This window comes from Salvelinus sp. IW2-2015, linkage group LG4q.2, assembly GCF_002910315.2.
Source record: "Salvelinus sp. IW2-2015 linkage group LG4q.2, ASM291031v2, whole genome shotgun sequence".
NCBI classification, from domain to species: domain Eukaryota; kingdom Metazoa; phylum Chordata; class Actinopteri; order Salmoniformes; family Salmonidae; genus Salvelinus; species Salvelinus sp. IW2-2015.
The window spans coordinates 10,450,706-10,469,825 of NC_036843.1; the positions used below are offsets into that span (position 1 = coordinate 10,450,706).

General features: G+C 41.6%; 2 long non-coding RNA genes across 2 annotated transcripts in view; both read right to left on the reverse strand.

Moving 5' to 3' along the window:
* The window catches only part of LOC111963280 (uncharacterized), a 26,415-nt gene continuing 7,295 nt past the window's right edge, over positions 1-19,120 (reverse strand). Inside the window, exons 2-6 of the long non-coding RNA XR_002877239.2 lie at positions 13,624-13,784; positions 4,249-4,355; positions 4,047-4,106; positions 2,735-2,866; positions 1-2,610 (exon numbers count right to left, since the gene is read on the reverse strand). This is a non-coding gene — a long non-coding RNA (uncharacterized lncRNA). The remainder of the gene's footprint in view (positions 2,611-2,734; positions 2,867-4,046; positions 4,107-4,248; positions 4,356-13,623; positions 13,785-19,120) is intronic.
* On the reverse strand, positions 9,586-10,770 carry LOC139027663 (uncharacterized). Its single transcript, XR_011479785.1, has 2 exons — positions 10,167-10,770; positions 9,586-10,128 (listed from the first exon to the last, which is right to left on the reverse strand). It is a non-coding gene; the product is annotated as an uncharacterized lncRNA (long non-coding RNA).

Consider the following 19,120-nt stretch of genomic DNA (forward strand, 5'->3'; position numbering starts at 1 on the left):
TTAAATTATTCATTGTTTATTGTCAGCGCGCTGGAGAGGTTCCAACCAATTCAATTCACCATAGTATACATGTCAATCAGGGCAGTCCCAGCAGTCTTATATACGGCTATACACAGAGAAGTTATATTTGCATGATTTAGCATGATTAATTAATCATTACTGTTTTGTTTCATTCATGTGACAGACCAATACTGGTTCATAACAAGTGACAGACCAATATCTCACGAAGCTTCTCCTCTCTAAGCTGAGACCTTGAAAATGAGATATCTTTCGTTCGTTCTCAAAACAAGGTCTGGGCGTACTGCCAAATTGCAGCTACTGAGAGTGAGGATTTGTACAGTCAGCCACTTACATGAACACAGAAATTGGTTTATAGAACAGCACATGAATATAACACAGAAATTAGTTATAAGAAAAGCACAAACAATAAAATTCCCATTACAATCAAATACATACCATTCAAATGCCCAAGACAAAGTTGTATGATTTGCTCTGTTTTCTCAATTCCATGCTCCCTCAATTGGCTACATATTAATTGAGAGATTCCTTAAGGAGAATGGAGAAGTGGCTGTTGACTGCAGATCCCAGGTTACGCTGTAGTTAGTGAGATGCATGAACTGGTTCTTGATGTTCTTTGTGCCACGGTCGTACTTCAAATTGTATATTACAGCAAACCTGTAGGCAGTGTTTTGCTGTAATATACAATTTCCAAAAACAAAACTAACAACAGATCTCTACACAGTGACGATTACTTACAATAAATACAGTAATTCATATGATTGATCTTTGACAGCCATAGAGGGTCAATTATTAGAACAGAGATATGTTTCCCCTATTGTCGTGTATTAAAGAGGACTGGACACCACATGTGGAATAATGAGGATTCCTTGGCATACAGTGAGTACCTGAATACCATCAAACATAATGGAATGTCAAAGAAAAAAGTGGTATTTGCAACTCAGCCTGGATTTATTACCCTCAGTTAATAATCAAGCACGTTGTGCGATGAACAGCAGTGTGTGTGTGTGTGTGTGTGTCACAAGCCAAGCAGAGATGAGCCATTTAATCCATCATCCACCCATCTCTGCACCCAAACCCACCGGAATCCTGACTATCTTAATGAGTCATCCTTAAGAATATAGTAATACAGCTGGCTCCAGGCAAAGATACAGCTAAATTATATATTGTGCAATGCCTTCATTGATCCAATATGATTAGAAAATAACTAAACATTGCTCATCTTGCAAATAGCATTGTCGCTGAGACACACTTTCATTTGTAGTCTGTCACTGCAGATGTATAAATCTGAGACTCATAAGATTATTACGGCAAAATATCATTACAATGTGTAATAAACCTGTCATCTCCTGGTGACCGTTTGACCATTGAGACAATGGAGAGCTTTGTTTGAAAGCGCCACCAAGTCTTACCACTCATCAGTGGCAGACAGAAATGTTGAGACTGCCCTCTACTGGTCATTAACTTGTAAGTTCCTGACTACAGTTGCTACAGTACCTTTCTTCACAACTTTCATGAGGACAGAAAGTAATTGCAAAGCCATTATCCAAGATGGACCTCTTGACCCACTATACAATTCTATGACCTGGCAAATACAGATTAGATAGCCAATATAGAACCATTGGCCATTATTTGTAAAAGGAAAGATCCAGTACACAGCTCACCTGGCCAGGCTCTCCTCATGGAGATAGATCGTGAGTATCTATCTCCATACTTATTAAACATAGATCAACATTTCTGCTTTTCTGACTACTGTCTTCATCTACATGAGTAACTGATGTGACAACACTTGATGGGCAAAAACCCACCATCAATCAGAAACTAATTATTGATGTAGCGAGACACTAAGATGTTGTCATCCATTGGAATCTGGTTAGGCTTTGAAGGGTGAGGATCAAATATATGTACCTGGTGCATTATATATGTTATAAAAACACATAATGCACCAGGTACAGTATGATCAAGTCAGACACATGACATTCGCCAATCAAAGAGAAAACCCTTCCTATAGAGCAGTCTATCAGAGCCCTATCAGTGGGTAGGAGTGGGGTCACTTATGAGGCTAAAATGTGTTGCAGGTGTTGAAGCTGAGGAGGGATGGGGGAGGTGGAGAGCTGCGAACCTCAGGGCTGGCTAAAGTTCAGGGGAAAAAAACAAATGAACATTCTTCTTTCCAAATATCACCCTGACATTCTTTCCACTGTTTCATAAAAATACCTCAAAAGAAAAAGTGTTTATTGCTTGTCCAAGTCAGAGAACCTTGTGGAGCTCTTCCAAAGCCAATGCCTTGAAGTGTGTGATTTACTCAACAATGCTTAATGTCTATGACACACACTGTTTTATACTTTTTTTCAGCAGAACCCCCCCCCCCACACACACACACACACACGTAACTGGCCATATTGTTTCATTTACAACACAAGTTCGCTCAGGTCATTATCCAAGACTTAAGGTGAGTGTATCTATAACACAGCAACACTTTAACAGTACAGAATTCTTCCTTTGGCATATCCCTGACCAGGTAGATACCTCATCCTAAAGAAGATGCTACTGGCTTAATGATCCAAGGGCCCTTGTCCTTGATGAAAGAACCTGAGGGTGAGGCAGAGAGAGGACGGGGATGTGTGGCGTGCTGTGAGAAAGACTAGAGGAGAATCATGGTGGCTTATTGTGTTTACATTTACAGTAAGTAAGTTAACAGACAAGAAAGACTTACTGAAGAACTCCTGGTACTCTGAGGGAAGCACAAAAGGTCTAAGGGACGATGTGGAAGTTTTTAAAGCCGTGAGCCTGCTGCATCCGCTGGATGTTTTTATACAGCCGGTCTTTGCGCATCAGTTCATATGACCTGGAAATGAACAGGGCCATTGACCGTTCAGCTCGAAATGCTTGAGTTCTCCACAGCTTGGGCGCTGAGAGAAATAAGACCTTGTACAAACACAATGGCAACGAGACTCCTGCATGACAGTTTGATTCATTTCATGTTTTAGAAAGGCACTGGTCCAAACAAAATGTACTTTACTGTGGAAGCCAATAAACACAAGCCCGATTTGAAGGGGTTTAAAATGCTAAGCAGAGTGAACCTTTACATCAGGAAGTGTAGCAAGCCAATTGGACATAGTTCTGTGTACATTTGGACACACTGTGGTACCTAGGGAAGTGGTTGACCTTCTGAAAGTCTTGAAGGCTACGTAGGAGGTAAGGCTTGAGGTGATACCACATCCACATGAGGTTGAAGTCATTACTGTTTAAATGGATCTGAAAATAAGACCTTCCAGTCAAGCTCAGATCTAAACGTTATGTACGTCAGACTACTTAAAGGCACTACTCACAGTAAGACCACACTATATGCAATGGCAGGGGAAATCGAAAAACAAAAAATGGACACCAGTTAATTAAAGGACATCATAACAGGAAAAATATAGCCTTGGTGCAAACATGAGGTTTACACAGTTGATAACCACCACATCACATCTGACAGCTTGATAAGGATGGATCTGAGGCTCAGATCCGATACTCAGCCGCTAATCTGCTGAAATATAGGCCTCTAACTTCAAATCATCTCAAAGGGAGGCCAGCTCACCAGCTATATTCATCAGCATCATATTACTATATATCTGTTTTATTCCTACCCTTATGTGCTCCTTTGTGAAGAGTCAGGTTTGGCATGGGCCTGCACTTCTATGAGAAAGCCAGATGTTAGCAATAGAGGGTTATTAAACTTTGGCTCTAGGGATGATGTGGCAGACACTAGCCTGCCTTTGATGATGGGTTTAGTGGGAGTCAAGAGGCATTGAAGTGAAATAAAAATTGACTTAATAGTAAGTGCTTGGATGGAGCGATAATGGCGAGTGGGCTCCCTTGTGAAACATGATTAATGCTATGGTGGGCCAATATTTTGTCCATGGGTGCATTCCCATGCTTTGAGATAGGCAGTGTCAGTCAAACATCAGCCCTCTTATCCCCTTACAGCACAATATGTGCTAGTGAATCAGAATGAGACATTCTTTGAACATTTCATATAGTACCTCATGGAATCCATGATTGGTCAGCATGCCACGCACCAGCCGGCTCTCCGTGTGCACAATCTTGAAGGCCAAGTTGTACCGTTGTAAAGACAAAGTAGGAACATAACATTATCATTCAACAGGAATTAAGGAATAGGACAGAATAACAACAGAATTCTATACTCGCATATATCTTTAGAATGCTTCTTATGGACCCCAGTACCTCCAACAGAACAGATGTTGTCATCCTTAGAGACGATGGCTTCAGCAAAGAACACCAGGACTGGGACCTTCCTGCTGAGGCCACTCCAGGCAATGCAAGGATGGTCTCTGATGAGACAGAAACGTATCAATAAAGTATTCTTCTTATTCTTACATTAGTAGTTTATTCTATTTTTCACTCAGAGCCAAAGCCCCAAAATAAGATAAATGGGTGACAAAACAGGCATAAAACTCCCATGAAAATAAGAGAAAAGCCTCTCAGACAGGGCATACAGATGTAGGATCTTAATTTGATCACTCTTTTGCCGCTGAGAATTTTCCTGCACAGCAGGAACACAAACTTGTCGTTTATTCAAGGTTTAAAAAAGGTTCTAAAGTTTGTAATTTCCACTTTCAAATATCCGACTTGATTTTCCCAACGAAACATGTATCAACCCCTACAAAAAAAATATATTCATTAAAATCCACATTTCCTGTTGCTGCAGGATTATTGTCCTGCTGCAGCAAATTGGCTCAAATTAAGATCCTACATATGTACCCTTAACCTAAAGCTGTAAAACCTGTCTCTAAATGTTGAGTTTAAAATCCAAAATGATGCTACCCTTAGCTTACCTTAGGGTGTTGGAATGCAATCTGACAAGGTGTTTACTTTACCAGACCAGAGAAAGGTCGGGGCCTCACACAGTCTCATAGGTACTGCAAAATAACATACCTGTCAACTAACAAACACCCTGGTAACATTGCACTGAAAATATATGATAGTACCAGACACAGCCAGCATGTCTGTGGCCATGGTGGAGATAAGATGGCATGCTGATGGAGAAGAACTCTATCATACGTGACCAAGGATGGGTGTGGTATGTAAATAATACCTGCTCCTGACTCAGCTATCCAAAAATGTCAGCCAAAACAAAGCTCCCATCTAATATGATATCTAAAGTTCCAGAGTATTTTCAATAGTCACTCAACACAAACTCTAGTCTAGTAATACTGGGCTCTTGGAATACGCTTGTTAAAGATCTTGCAAGCTATGGTAATGTTTCTGTAATAAACATATGGATTACAGAGCTTGATATTCATGTAAATTTGCCAGTGGCACACTGGGCCAATGCCAAGTCAAAGCTCCATGACATAATATCAATAGCGGTGATTTTCTCTTTCATTTGCGGGCTGAGCAAGTAGCCTAACTTTAACTTGGCAATATCATATTTAAAATCAAATTGAATGTTATTTGTCACATTCGCTGAATAGGACAGGTGTAGACCTTACCGTGAAATGCTTAGTTACAAGCCCTTAACCAACAATGCAGTTCAAGAAATAGAGTTAAGAAAATATTTACTAAAGTAAAAAATAATAATAAATAACAATAATGAGGCTATATACAGGGGGTACTGGTTAGTCATGGTAATTCTACATGTAGGCAGGGGTAAAGTGACTATGCATAGATAATAAACAGCGAGTAGCAGCAGTGTAAATAGTCCGGGTGGCCATTTGATTTTCATGCTGAATTGTTCAGCAGTTTTGTGGCTTGGGGCTAGAAGCTGTTAATGCGCCTTTTGGTCCTAGACTTGGCACTCCGGTATCACTTGCCATAAGGTAGTGGAGAGAACAGTATGACTTGGGTGACTGGAGTGTTTGACCATTTTTGGGGCCTTCCTCTGACACCGCCTAGTATATAGGTATTGGATGGCAGGAAGCTTGGCCCCAGTGATGTACTGGGCCGTACGCAGTAGAGGTCGACCGATTATGATTTTTCAATGCCGATACCGATTATTGGAGGACCAAAAAAGCCGATACCGATTAATCGGCCGATTTTTATTTATTTATTTGTAATAATGACAATTACAACAATACTGAATGAACACTTATTTTAACTTAATATAATACATTAATAAAATCAATTTAGCCTCAAATAAATAATGAAACATGTTCAATTTGGTTTAAATAATGCAAAAACAAAGTGTTGGAGAAGAAAGTAAAAGTGCAATATGTGCCATGTAAGAAAGCTAACGTTTAAGTTCCTTGCTCAGAACATGAGCACATATGAAAGCTGGTGGTTCCTTTTAACATGAGTCTTCAATATTCCCAGATAATAAGTTTTAGGTTGTAGTTATTATAGTAATTATAGGACTATTTCTCTCTATACCATTTGTATTTCATTAACCTTTGACTATTGGATGTTCTCATAGGCACTTTAGTATTGCCAGTGTAACAGTATAGCTTCCATCCCTCTCCTCGCTCCTACCTGGGCTCGAACCAGGAACACAACGACAACAGCCACCCTCGAAGCAGCGTTACCCATGCAGAGCAAGGGGAACAACTACTCCAAGTCTCAGAGCGAGTGACGTTTGAAACGCTATTAGCGTGCACCCCGCTAACTAGCTAGTCATTTCACATCGGTTACACCAGCCTAATCTCGGGAGTTGATAGGCTTGAAGCACAGCGAAGAGCTTCTGGCAAAACGCAGGAAAGTGCTGTTTTAATGAATGCGTAACGGCTTTCTTCCAGGGGTGAAGGAGAGGACCAAAATGCAGCGCGGTTAGTGTTCAACATGTTTAATTTGAAAATAAACGGTGAACACTTACAACAATACAAAAACAACAAACGTGAAAGCCGAGACAGTCCTATCTGGTGCAGAACACAAACACAGGAAACAATCACCCACAAAATCCCAACACAAAACAAGCCTTCTATATATGATTCTCAATCAGGGACAACGATTACCAGCTGCCTCTGATTGAGAACCATATTAGGCTGGACACAGAAACAGACAAACTAGACACACAACATAGAATTCCCACCCAGCTCACGTCCTGACTAACACTAAACAAGCAAAACACATAATAACTCTGGTCAGGACGTTACAGAATGCTTACGAGCCTGCTGCTGCCTACCACCGCTCAGTCAGACTGCTCTATCAAATCATAGACTTAGTTATAACATAATAACACACAGAAATACGAGCCTTAGGTCATTAATATGGTCAAATCCGGAAACTATCATCTCGAAAACAAGACATTTATTCTTTCAGTGAAATAGAGAACCGTTCCGTATTTTATCTAACGGGTGGCATCCATAAGTCTAAATATTCCTGTTACATTGCACAACATTCAATGTTATGTCATAATTACGTAAAATTCTGGCAAATTAGGCGGCCCAAACTGTTGCATATACACTGACTCTGCGTGCAATGAACGCAAGAGAAGTGACACAATTTCACCTGGTTAATATTGCCTGCTAACCTGGATTTCTTTTAGCTAAATATGCAGGTTTAAAAATACATACTTCTGTGTATTGATTTTAAGAAAGGCATTGATGTTTATGGTTAGGTACACATTGGAGCAACGATACACACCACATCGATTATATGCAACGCAGGACACGCTAGATAAACTAGTAATATCATCAACCATGTGTAGTTAACTAGTGATTATGATTGATTGATTGATTATAAAAAACAAGATAAGGTTAATGCTAGCTAGCAACTTACCTTGGCTTCTACTGCATTCGCGTAACAGGCAGGCTCCCCGTGGAGTGCAATGTAATCAGGTGGTTAGAGTGTTGGACTTGTTAACTGTAAGGTTGCAAGATTGAATCCCCAGAGCTGACAAGGTAAAAATCTGTCGTTCTACCCCTGAACGAGGCAGTTAACCCACCGTTCCTAGGCCGTCATTGAAAATAAGAATGTGTTCTTAACTGACTTGCCTAGTTAAATAAAGATTAAATAAAGGTGTACACTTTTTTTTTTATAAAATAAAAAAATCGGCCAAATTGGTGTCCAAAAATATTGATTTCCGATTGTTATGAAAACTTGAAATCGGCCCTAATTAAATCGGCCATTCCGATTAATCGGTCGACCTCTAGTACGCAATACCCTCAGTAGAGTCTTACGGTCAAATGCCGGACCTGGGGACCCATGTCAAATAATTTCAGTCTCCTGAGGGGGAAAAGGTGTTCTCGTCCCCTCTTCACGACTGTCTCGGTGTGTTTGGACCATGATAGTTCATTGGTGATGTATACACCAAGGAACGTGAAGCTCTCGACCCGCTCCACTACAGCCCTGTCGATGTTATACCGGCCTGTTTGGCCCGCCTTTTCCAGTAGTCCACGATCAGCTCCTTTGTCTTGCTCACATTGAGGGAGAGGTTGTTGTCCTGGCACCACACTGCCAGGTCTCTGACCTCCTCCCTATAGGCTCTCTCATCGTTGTCAGTGATCAGGCCTATCACTGTTGTGTCATCAGCAAACTTAATGATGGTGTTGGAATCATGTTTGGCCACGCAGTCGTGCGTGAACAGGGAGTACAGGAGGGGACTAAGCACGCACCCCTGATGGGCCCCAGTGTTGAGGATCAGCGTGGCAGACGTGTTGTTGCCTACCCTTACCACCTTGGGGCGGCCCATCAGGAAGTCTAGTCCCAGGGACCTTAGCTTAGTGATGAGCTTTGTGGGCACTATGGTGTTGAACGCTGAGCTGTAGTCAATGAACAGCATTCTCACATAGGTGTTCCTTTTATCCAGGTGGGAAAGGGCAGTGTGGAGTGCGATTGAGTTTGCGTCATCTGTGGATCTGTTGGGGTGGTATGCGAATTGGAGTGGGTCTAGGGTTTCCGGGATGATGGTGCTGACGTGAGCCATGACCAGTCTTTCAAAGCACTTCATGGCTACCGACGTGAGCACTATGGGGCGGTAATCATTTAGGCAGGTTACCTTCGCTTTCTTGGGCACAGAGACTATGGTGGTCTGCTTGAAACAAGTAGGTATTACAGACATGGTCAGGGAAAGGTTGAAAATGTCAGTGTAGACACCTGCCAGTTGGCCCGCGCATGCTTTGAGTACACGTCCTGGTAATCCGTCTGGCCCCGTGGCTTTGTGACTGTTGATTTGTTTAAAGGTCTTGCTCACAATGGCTCTGGAGAGCGTGATCACACAGTCGTCCAGAACGGCTAGTGCTCTCATGCATGCTTCACTGTTGCTTGCCTTGAAGCGAGCATAAAAGGCATATTTACACTGATTCTTTGGAGTGTTAGAGATGTCGTGTCTTTGCTATCGTTAAATTGAAGACTTATAGTTTTTATCATAGATTCCTATAATTAGGGATTACGCGATCACTTGAGTAATAACGTAATTAATTAACTATGAATTCGAGGGCACCAGGGAAAGTTATTWGATTACAAAGTTATAATTTCCCAATATAACCTTTCAGATATTTTCATATCTGATCAATGGTCTTCTAATTAATGATTTATTTACTCTACCTTACGTCAGTCTCATTCCAAACGTCATAAATCGTTGATCTGCACGAACCCAGTCTTCACTATGAGTCATCCATACATCAATTGTCTTAAATCATTTATTTATTACTAACTAATTAATTCACAGAAATGCATAAACAAACAAACAAACTTAAAATAGTTACATGAAATGATGGGAGCAATATGCCCTAGTGTGCTGAACCGGCATGGCGGCTGTTAGACAAAGGGAAAATGGCGTTCGACTAAGAATTCACTACAGAGTCCATAATTATAACAATTGACATGCTAATCCTTACACATGAACGCTCACTCATTCGGGAACAATTGCAATCAATATATATATAGTTACGCTCGGTGTGTTGTCTTGATCGTTGGAGAGAAGTTAGTTTCTGTTGGAGTGAAGTTAGTTTCTGTTGGAGATTCGTCGGTCTCTTGTCTTGGCTATTGTGGATTGTTCAGAGGGACATTCGTTATAGAATGATTGTTTCGGCGGTTGTCTTTCTTCGCGTTCAATGATACCGAATTCCTAGCTGCAGACTAGAAGTCAATATCAAAGACTTGTTATGATTCGTATAAGAGTTTTAACCACGTGGGATGGTTAAAAGATTCAGCAGTCTGGTCTCAAACCTTGGCCCTCTCGTTATCGAGGTAAGCTGGTCTGCAACCTTTGTCCTCTCGTGATTGAGAGAAACATGGTCTGGGGTAATTTCTTAAGAGTTGGCTTTTATTCAGATAGCAGAGAGGGGTGGTCCCATGGTCTCTGACCCAACTGGCTCAGGGGCGGTCCTTGGGTTTAGTTCAAATACAACCGGGAGTTGTATTTTCCTTCATTAAACAGTTCAAAATCATATTACACAATTATACAAACAGTATCATACTCACTCATTCATTTTATACAACAAACAGATGTTAACCTCATATCTGAGGCTATTATATAAACAGCGGTATGGTAATGTGGTCCCACAGTCTCACGTGAGTTTCCCACGTGGTGACCAATGGACATGTTAATAGCTGGACTGTCCACCGATCTTTCCTACTTGTGCAGGAATATGAAATATGTTCGTACCTCAAGTTCTGTGAGGTGGAAGAGAATTCCTTTGTCCTGAAAGTTTACCCTCTCTTAATACTGTTTGTGGTGGGGAGATTCTCAGGAATTTACGACATCTCTCTGTGATCACCGCATGGGTTGTGGTGGAAAGGGAGAGGCAGGGAGAGGGGGATGGGGTTTGCAGTACCCAAGCAGGCAACATCATGACAGAGACTAACAGGAGTAATGCAATCTCAAAAAGGGTGTTATTATTAGTGATTCTGAACAGTCAGAAGGCTACAGTTGTAGGGCCCTATCAAAACCATTTAGTTTTTTGCCAAATTTTGTTTTCCACAAAACGAACTAACAGCTTTGGAAATCTGTAGTTTTTCTCATCAATGATATAGCCTCCATTGAAAATACCATTACAATATTTTTCTTCACTGGCCCAAGCAGGCCTCCCCGGGCAGCCCTGTACTTTAGCCTTAATCTAAAATGGATTAAATAGATTTTCCCCTCATCAATCTATACACAATACCCCATAATGACAAAGTAAAAAAAAAAAAATGAAATATCACATTTACATAAGTATTCAGACCCTTTACTCAGTACTTTGTTGAAGAACGTTTGGCAGCGATTCCAGCCTTGAGTCTTCTTAGCTATGACACTACAAGCTTGGCACACCTGTATTTGGGGAGTTTCTCCCATTCTTCTCTACAGATCCTCTCAAACTCTGTCAGGTTGGATGGGGAGCGTCGCTGCACAGCTAATTTCAGGTCTCTCCAGAGATGTTCGATGTCCCGAAGCCACTCCTGCGTTGTCTTGGCTGTGTGCTTAGGGTTGTTATCCTGTTGGAAGGTGAACCTTCACCCCAGTCTGAGGTCCTGAGTGCTCTGGAGCAGGTTTTCATCAAGGATCTCTTTGTACTTTGCTCCGTTCATCTGTCCCCTCAATCCTGACTAGTCTCCCAGTCCCTGCCACTAAAGAACATCCCCACAGCATGATGCTGCCACCACCATGCTTCATAGTAGGGATGGTGCCAGGTTTCCTCCAGATGTGATGCTTGGCATTCAGGCCAAATAGTTCAATATTGGTTACATCAGAACAGAGAATTGTTTCTCATGGTCTAAGAGTCCTTAGGTGCCTTTTGGAAAATTTCAAGTAGGCTGTCATTTGCTTTTACTGAGGAGTGGCTTCTGTCTGGCCACTCTTCCATAAAGGCCTGATTGGTAGAGTGCTGCAGAGATGGTTGTCCTTCTTGAAGGTTCTCCCATCTCCACAGAGTAACTCTGGAGCTCTGTCAGAGTGACCATCGGGTTCTTGGTCACCTTCCTGACCAAGGCCCTTCTCCTCCAATTGCTCAGTTTGGCCGGGCGGCTAGCTGTAGGAAGAGTCTCGGTGGTTTCAAACTTCTTCCATTTAAGAATGATGAAGGCCACTGTGTTCTTGCGGACCTTCAATACTGCAGACATTTTTTGATACCCTTCCCCAGATTGTGCCTCAACACAATCTCGGAGCTCTACGGAGAATTCCTTCGACCTCATGGCTTGGTTTCTGACATGCAATGTCAACTGTGGGACCTTATATAGACAGGTGTGCCCCTTTCCAAATCATGTCCAAATCAAATAAATTTACCACAGGTGGACTCCAATCAAGTTGTAGAAACAGCTCAAGGATGATCAATGGAAACAGGATGCACCTGAGCTCAATTTCGAGTCTCATAGCAAAGGGTCTGAAAACGTATGCAAATAAAGTATTTCAGTTTTTTTTTTTTTTATAAAATGTGCAAAAATGTCTAAAAACCTGTTTTTGCTTTGTCATTAAAGGGTATTGTGTGTAGATTGATGAGGAAACATTTTTATTTAATCCATTTAAGAATAAGTCTATAACGTAACAAAACATGGAAAAAGTGACGGGGTCTGAGTACTTTCCGAATACACTGTATGTTGAGCCCTGGACTGCTTTGATACATTTACAGTAGCTGTGCTGCTAGACATCATGTGTCACTACAGAGGGAGCTTTAATAAATCCAATTTATTTATAAAGCCCTTTTTACATCAGCCAATGAAACCCAGCCTAAAACCCCAAACAGCAAGCAATGCAGAAGCACATGTCATAGTTGTAATAGTTAGGCTAGTGCCGTGGCAGCATCATCACCAGTAATAACCCAGTATCTACCTAACATAGGCTCAAGACTCACACGGAGGTCAAACTAATTTCAATATTAAGCATGCAGTGCTTAATAATGTAGGCCTATTGAATGTCTTTAGTGCCAGACAAATCTCCCTCAAGACGCTTGAAATCAATAATACATTTTAGTCTGATGACCAGGTCTTGACTGTTTTCTTCACAGATTCCATTACAGCTACATGCAAATGATCTAAGGTGCACTGAAAGTGCATTCTAATTTGTTGCCAAAGAGTTTAGTCCTCTAATTAAATTTGAATTCAATGTAGGCCTATTGAATGTCTTGAGGGAGATTTGTCTGGCACTAAAGACGCTTGAAATCAATAATACATTTTAGTCTGATGACCAGGTCTTGACTGTTTTCTTCACAGATTCCATTACAGCTACATGCAAATGATCTAAGGTGCACTGAAAGTGCATTCTAATTTGTTGCCAAAGAGTTTAGTCCTCTAATTAAATTTGAATTCAGCAATAGATTAAGACTAGACTGTGAACTTCTTGGCCTAATCTACTGTGGAAGTACATGGTCTATTTAAAGACTACTGGAGGTGCCAGGCTATTTAAGTGCCAAATTCATCACATTTAAATACACCAAATAAACCAGGCTTAATTTAGATTGCACTGTAAGCTCCAGTGAACTAAGTTTACCCACATATTGATGCTTTACACAGTATATTTAGCTAAAACTGTTCTTCATTAAGCATAATAAGGCAGTGTTACAGTGTTTATGACGGTTGCATAGAATTACAAATTAGAACTCTTAGAATTGAATAGGATCTCTGCGGTTTCCATTATGATAGAGTTTAAACATTGACATATATGTATTACTTATCCCAGTAATGTTGCTTTCTACAACTAGAAGGACATGTAACCAACCCAATAACAACCCAATCAGAACAGCCACTTACTCTTGCTCGTCCTCTGAGGAGGACTCTGAATCCTCTTTATCCCAGATCACCGCTGGCATTTCCACCACAGTGAAGAGGGAGGTACCTCCTGATTAAATCTGCTTTGAGTCAGGTATCGATCTCAGGTTATGACTGTGGTCATCTCCAGTTCTCACCGTCTACTGTTGAAATATCAGTCTAGTTAAAACATAGCATATTATTAATACTGAATAATACATTGTCTGCAATTGAGAGGAGCCATATTATATAAATAATGTTCATGCAAAAATTATGAGTCTGTCCATATCAGCACTGCCCAGCAACAAACGTAATCATAGGAGGTCACACCATGCACTGAAAATGAAACATATGTTGCGTGTTGCTATGTTTTTTTATATACACTACCGGTCATAAGTTTTAGAACACCTACTCATTCAAGGGTTTTTCTTTATTTGTACTATTATCTGACCGCAAGGCACTACAGAGGGTAGTGCGTACGACCCAGTACATCACTGGGGCTAAGCTTCCTGCCGTCCAGGACCTCTACACCAGGCGGTGTCAGAGGAAGGCCCTAAAAATTGTCAAAGACCCTAGCCACCCCAGTCATAAACTGTTCTCTGCTACCGCATGGCAAGTGGTACCGGAGTGCCAAGTCTAGGACAAAAAGGCTTCACAACAGTTTTTACCCCCAAGCCATAAGACTCCATAAGACTCCTTAATCAAATGGGTACCCGGGCCATTTGCATTGTGTGTCCCCCCAAACCCTCTTTTTACGCTGCTGCTACTCTCTGTTTATCATATATACATAGTCACTTTAACTATACATTCATGTACATACTACCTCAATTGGGCCGACCAACCAGTGCTCCCGCACATTGGCTAACCGGGCTATCTGCATTGAGAAATGACAGTCCATCATTACTTTAAAACATGAAGGTCAGTCAATACAGAACATTTCAGTGCAGTCGCAAAAACCATCAAGCGCTATGATGAAACTGGCTCTCATGAGGGCCGCCACAGGAATGGAAGACCCAGAGATACCTCTGCTGCAGATGATAAGTTCATTAGAGTTACCAGCCTCAGAAATTGCAGCCCAAATAAATGCTTCACAGAGTTCAAGTAACAGACATCTCAACATCAACTGTTCAGAGGAGACTGTGTAAATCAGGCCTTCATGGTCGAATTGCTGTAAAGAAACCACTACTAAAAAGGACACCAATAAGAAGAAGAGACTTGCTTGGACCAAGAAACACGATCAATGGACATTAGACCGGTGGAAAGGTGTCCTTTGGTGTGGAGTCCAAATTTGAGATTTTTGGTTCCAACCGCTGTGTCTTTCTGAGACGCGGTATGGGTGAACTGATGATCTCCGCATGTGTGGTTCCCACTGTAAACCATGGAGGAGGAGGTGTTATGGTGTGGGGGTGCTTTGCTGGTGACACATTCAGTGATTAAAAAAAAAAAAAATCAGGGCACACTTAACCAGCATTGCTACCATAGCATTCTGCATCGATACGCCATCCCATCTGGTTTGGGATTAGTGTGACTATCACTTGTTTTTCAACAGGACAATGACCCAACACACCACCAGGCTGTTTGACCAAGAAGGAGAGTGATGGAGTGCTGCATCAGATGACCTGGCCTCCACAACCACGCGACCTCAACCAAATTGCAATGGTTTGGTATGAGTCGAACCGCAGAGTGAAGGAAAAGCAGCCAACAAGTGCCCTGCATATGTGGGAACTCCTACAAGACTGTTGGAAAAGCATTCCAGGTGAAGCTGTTTGAGAGAATGCCAAGAATGTGCAAAGCCTTCATCAAGGCAAAGGGTGGCTATTTGAAGAATCTCAAATATAAAATATTTGTTTAAAACTTTTTTGGTTACTACATGATTGCATGTGTTATTTCATAGTTTTGATGTCTTCACTATTATTCTACAATGTAGAAAATAGTAAAAAATAAAGAAAAACCCTTGAATGAGTAGGTGTTCTAAAACTTTTGACCGGTAGTGTATATGCTACATTTTAACTTTAAAAAAAAAATTATTTATCACAACAAATCAATACAAAAAGTTAATGGGGAAAACAAGTATATATAAAGAATATACAAATAATATTTTGGCGGGCCTCCCAACTGGCACAGTGGTCTAAGGCACTAGCTAGCTGTGCCACTAGAGATTCTGGGTTCGAGTCCAGGCTCTGTGGCAGCCGGCCGCGACTGGGAGAATCGCGGCCGGCTGCCGTCATGGGACGGTGCACAATTGGCCAAAAGAATAATTAAATTAATTACATAAAAAAATGTCAACTTATTTCTATCATAAATAAAGAATGCAAGCAGCACATCTCTCCATAATAGTGTAAAATCTACATAAATGTGTTCAATTATAAATCTACTGATGTCTTGCCACAGATTCCTTACATGAATACAATGCCAAAAAACAGAAAATACTGTTTCTGGGTGGTCATTACAAAAGGTACAATTTGATTATTATTATAAAAAAAATTACTTCTTCATATAGTGGTTGGCAGGATAATATTTATGAACAATTTTAAAAGAAACTTCCATAATTTTGTTAATAAGTAGGTATGCGGGTGGCAACATCCAAACTTTTTTACAACAGACATTATCAATAAAACCATTCCAATAAGCCATGACATATGGGATAGATACATCCTGTTGAAACAAGGCTCGTATAGCTCTATTGTTATTAAATGGACTCAAAGAAAATAAAATCTTTCCTACTGATGAGTCAACGGGGTTAATCGTAACTACGTTTTTCATTGGGAGAGCAAACTAACATTCAGGTTATAAATCATGAAAGCCGTAAAACTACCATATAAACACACCCAACTCTTCCCAGCATAGGATAAACTTACGTAATCAAAGAACCACATTTAGTTACAGTAGCTAGCTAGCCATCATTAACAGTCGTCCTGTAGCCTATTTGTAACTACAACAACTGACTGGCAACCAATGGAGGGAGCATCCACACTGTCCTCAAGCACGTGACGTTTCTGACACAATTTACACTGTGAATCCCAAACACTGATCCCAAACCACACCCTCGCACCTACCAACCAACCACTGGTATAATAAGAACGGCTACCAACTCGCTCAGAGGGCCCTCTGTTTTCACATGTTGCTGATGAAACTCCTAGGGTGACTGACCTCCAGAGAATTGCAAAGGGATCAATAAACCCATCAACTTCTGGACACACTCCTGACTTGAATGATGCAATTCATGTTCCACTTTTTAAGAACAAAACGAGCATGAAATTCAAATGAACAAATCCCCCCTGTAGTTTTACAGTATATAAACCTCAGTAACAGATAAACATTTAATTTTGGAGCTATTTCATCTGTTACGTGTCAAGTCTCGAAATCAGACAAACAAATGCACTTTTGTATGAAATTGCCAAAACATATTGCTGACACTCGGTATAGCACTTCGCTCTGAAGCCTTACTGGCTCAGTCGAATTGGCTACCTGAGGGTCTAATTAACCCCTACACCCTCAATAATGTTCACCCCCTGAGCTTTGGGACACTTGTGCAAATGGCGGAGGTGCGTGTAAACGCGCAAATGGAGAGCCGAGGGGAAGGGGGTGATTTGGGATTCAGACCCCATTTGTGATGGATTTCTATAAATTCAAATCTGCATCATAAAATAATGATTTTTATTGAGGGAAAAAACAGACCTGCATGTGCATTCCAATGTTTTCAAGTTACTGTACTGAATTGGTACATATGGTTAGAGAATTTCACACATAGAATTCATTCTATGAAATATTCATACAAAGGCTTAATTACATCCTCCCAGCTGCCCACTGCACTGAGGCTAGGAAACACTATCACTACAGAAAAATCCACAATAATTGAGAATTTCAATAAGCATTTTTCTATGGCTGGCCATGCTTTCCACCTGGCTACCCCTACCCCGGTCAACAGCCCTGCGCTCCCCACAGCAACTCGCCCAAACCTCCCCCACCCAAATCCAGATAGCTGATGTTCTGAAAGAGCTGCAAAATATGGACCCCTACAAATCAGCCGGGCTAGACAATCTGGACCCTCTCTTTCTAAAATTATCTGCCGAAATTGTTGCAACCCCTATTACTAGCCTGTTCAACCTCTCTTTCGTATCGTCTGAGATTCCCATAGATTGGAAAGCTGCCGCGGTCATCCCCCTCTTCAAAGGGGGAGACACTCTAGACCCAAACTGCTACAGACCATTATCTATTCTACCCTGCTTTTCTAAAGTCTTTGAAAGCCAAGTTAACAAACAGATCACCGACCATTTCGAATCTCACCGTACCTTCTCCACTATGCAATCTGGTTTCAGAGCTGGTCATGGATGCACCTTAGCCACGCTCAAGGTCCTAAACGATATCATAACCGCCATTGATAAGAGACATTACTGTGCAGCCGTATTCATCGACCTGGCTAAGGCTTTCGACTCTGTCAATCACAACATTTTTATTGGCAGACTCAACAGCCTTGGTTTCTCAAATGATTGCCTCGCTTGGTTCACCAACTACTTCTCCAATAGTTTTCAGTGTGTCAAATCGGAGGGCCTGTTGTCCGGACCTCTGGCAGTCTCTATGGGGGTGCCACAGGGTTCAATTCCCGGGCCGACTCTTTTCTCTGTATACATCAATGATGTCGCTCTCGCTGCTGGTGATTCTTTGATCCACCTCTACGCAGATGACACCATTCTGTATACCTCTGGCCCTTCGTTGGACACTGTGTTAACTAACCTCCAGATGAGCTTCAATGCCATACAACTCTCCTTCCGTGGCCTCCAACTGCTCTTAAATGCAAGTAAAACTAAATGCATGCTCTTCAACCGATCGCTGCCTGCACCTGCCCGCCCGTCCAGAATACTACTCTGGACGGTTCTGACTTAGAATATGTGGAACAACTACAAATACCTAGGTGTCTGGCTAGACTGTAAACTCTCCTTCCAGACTCACATTAAGCATCTCCAATCCAAAATTAAATCTAGAATCAGCTTCCTATTTGCAACAAAGCATCCTTCACTCATGCTGCCAAACATACCCTTGTTAAACTGACCATCCTACCGATCCTCGACTTCGGCGATGTCATTTACAAAATAGCCTCCAACAGTCTATTCAACAAATTGGATGCAGTCATCACAGTGCCATCCGTTTTGTTACCAAAGCCCCATATACTACCCACCACTGCGACCTGTAAGATCTTGTTGGCTGGCCCTCGCTTCATACTCGTCGCCAACCCACTGGCTCCAGGTCATCTACAAGTCTCTGCTAGGTAAAGCCCCGCCTTATCTCAGCTCACTGGTACCATAGCAGCACCCACCCGTAGCACACGCTCCAGCAGGTATATCTCACTTGTCACCCCCAAAGCCAATTCTCCTTTGGCCGCCTCTCCTTCCAGTTCTCTGCTGCCAATGACTGGAACGAACTGCAAAAGTCTCTGAAGCTGGAGACTCATATCTCCCTCACTAGCTTTAAGCACCAGCTGTCAGAGCACCTCACATCTCAC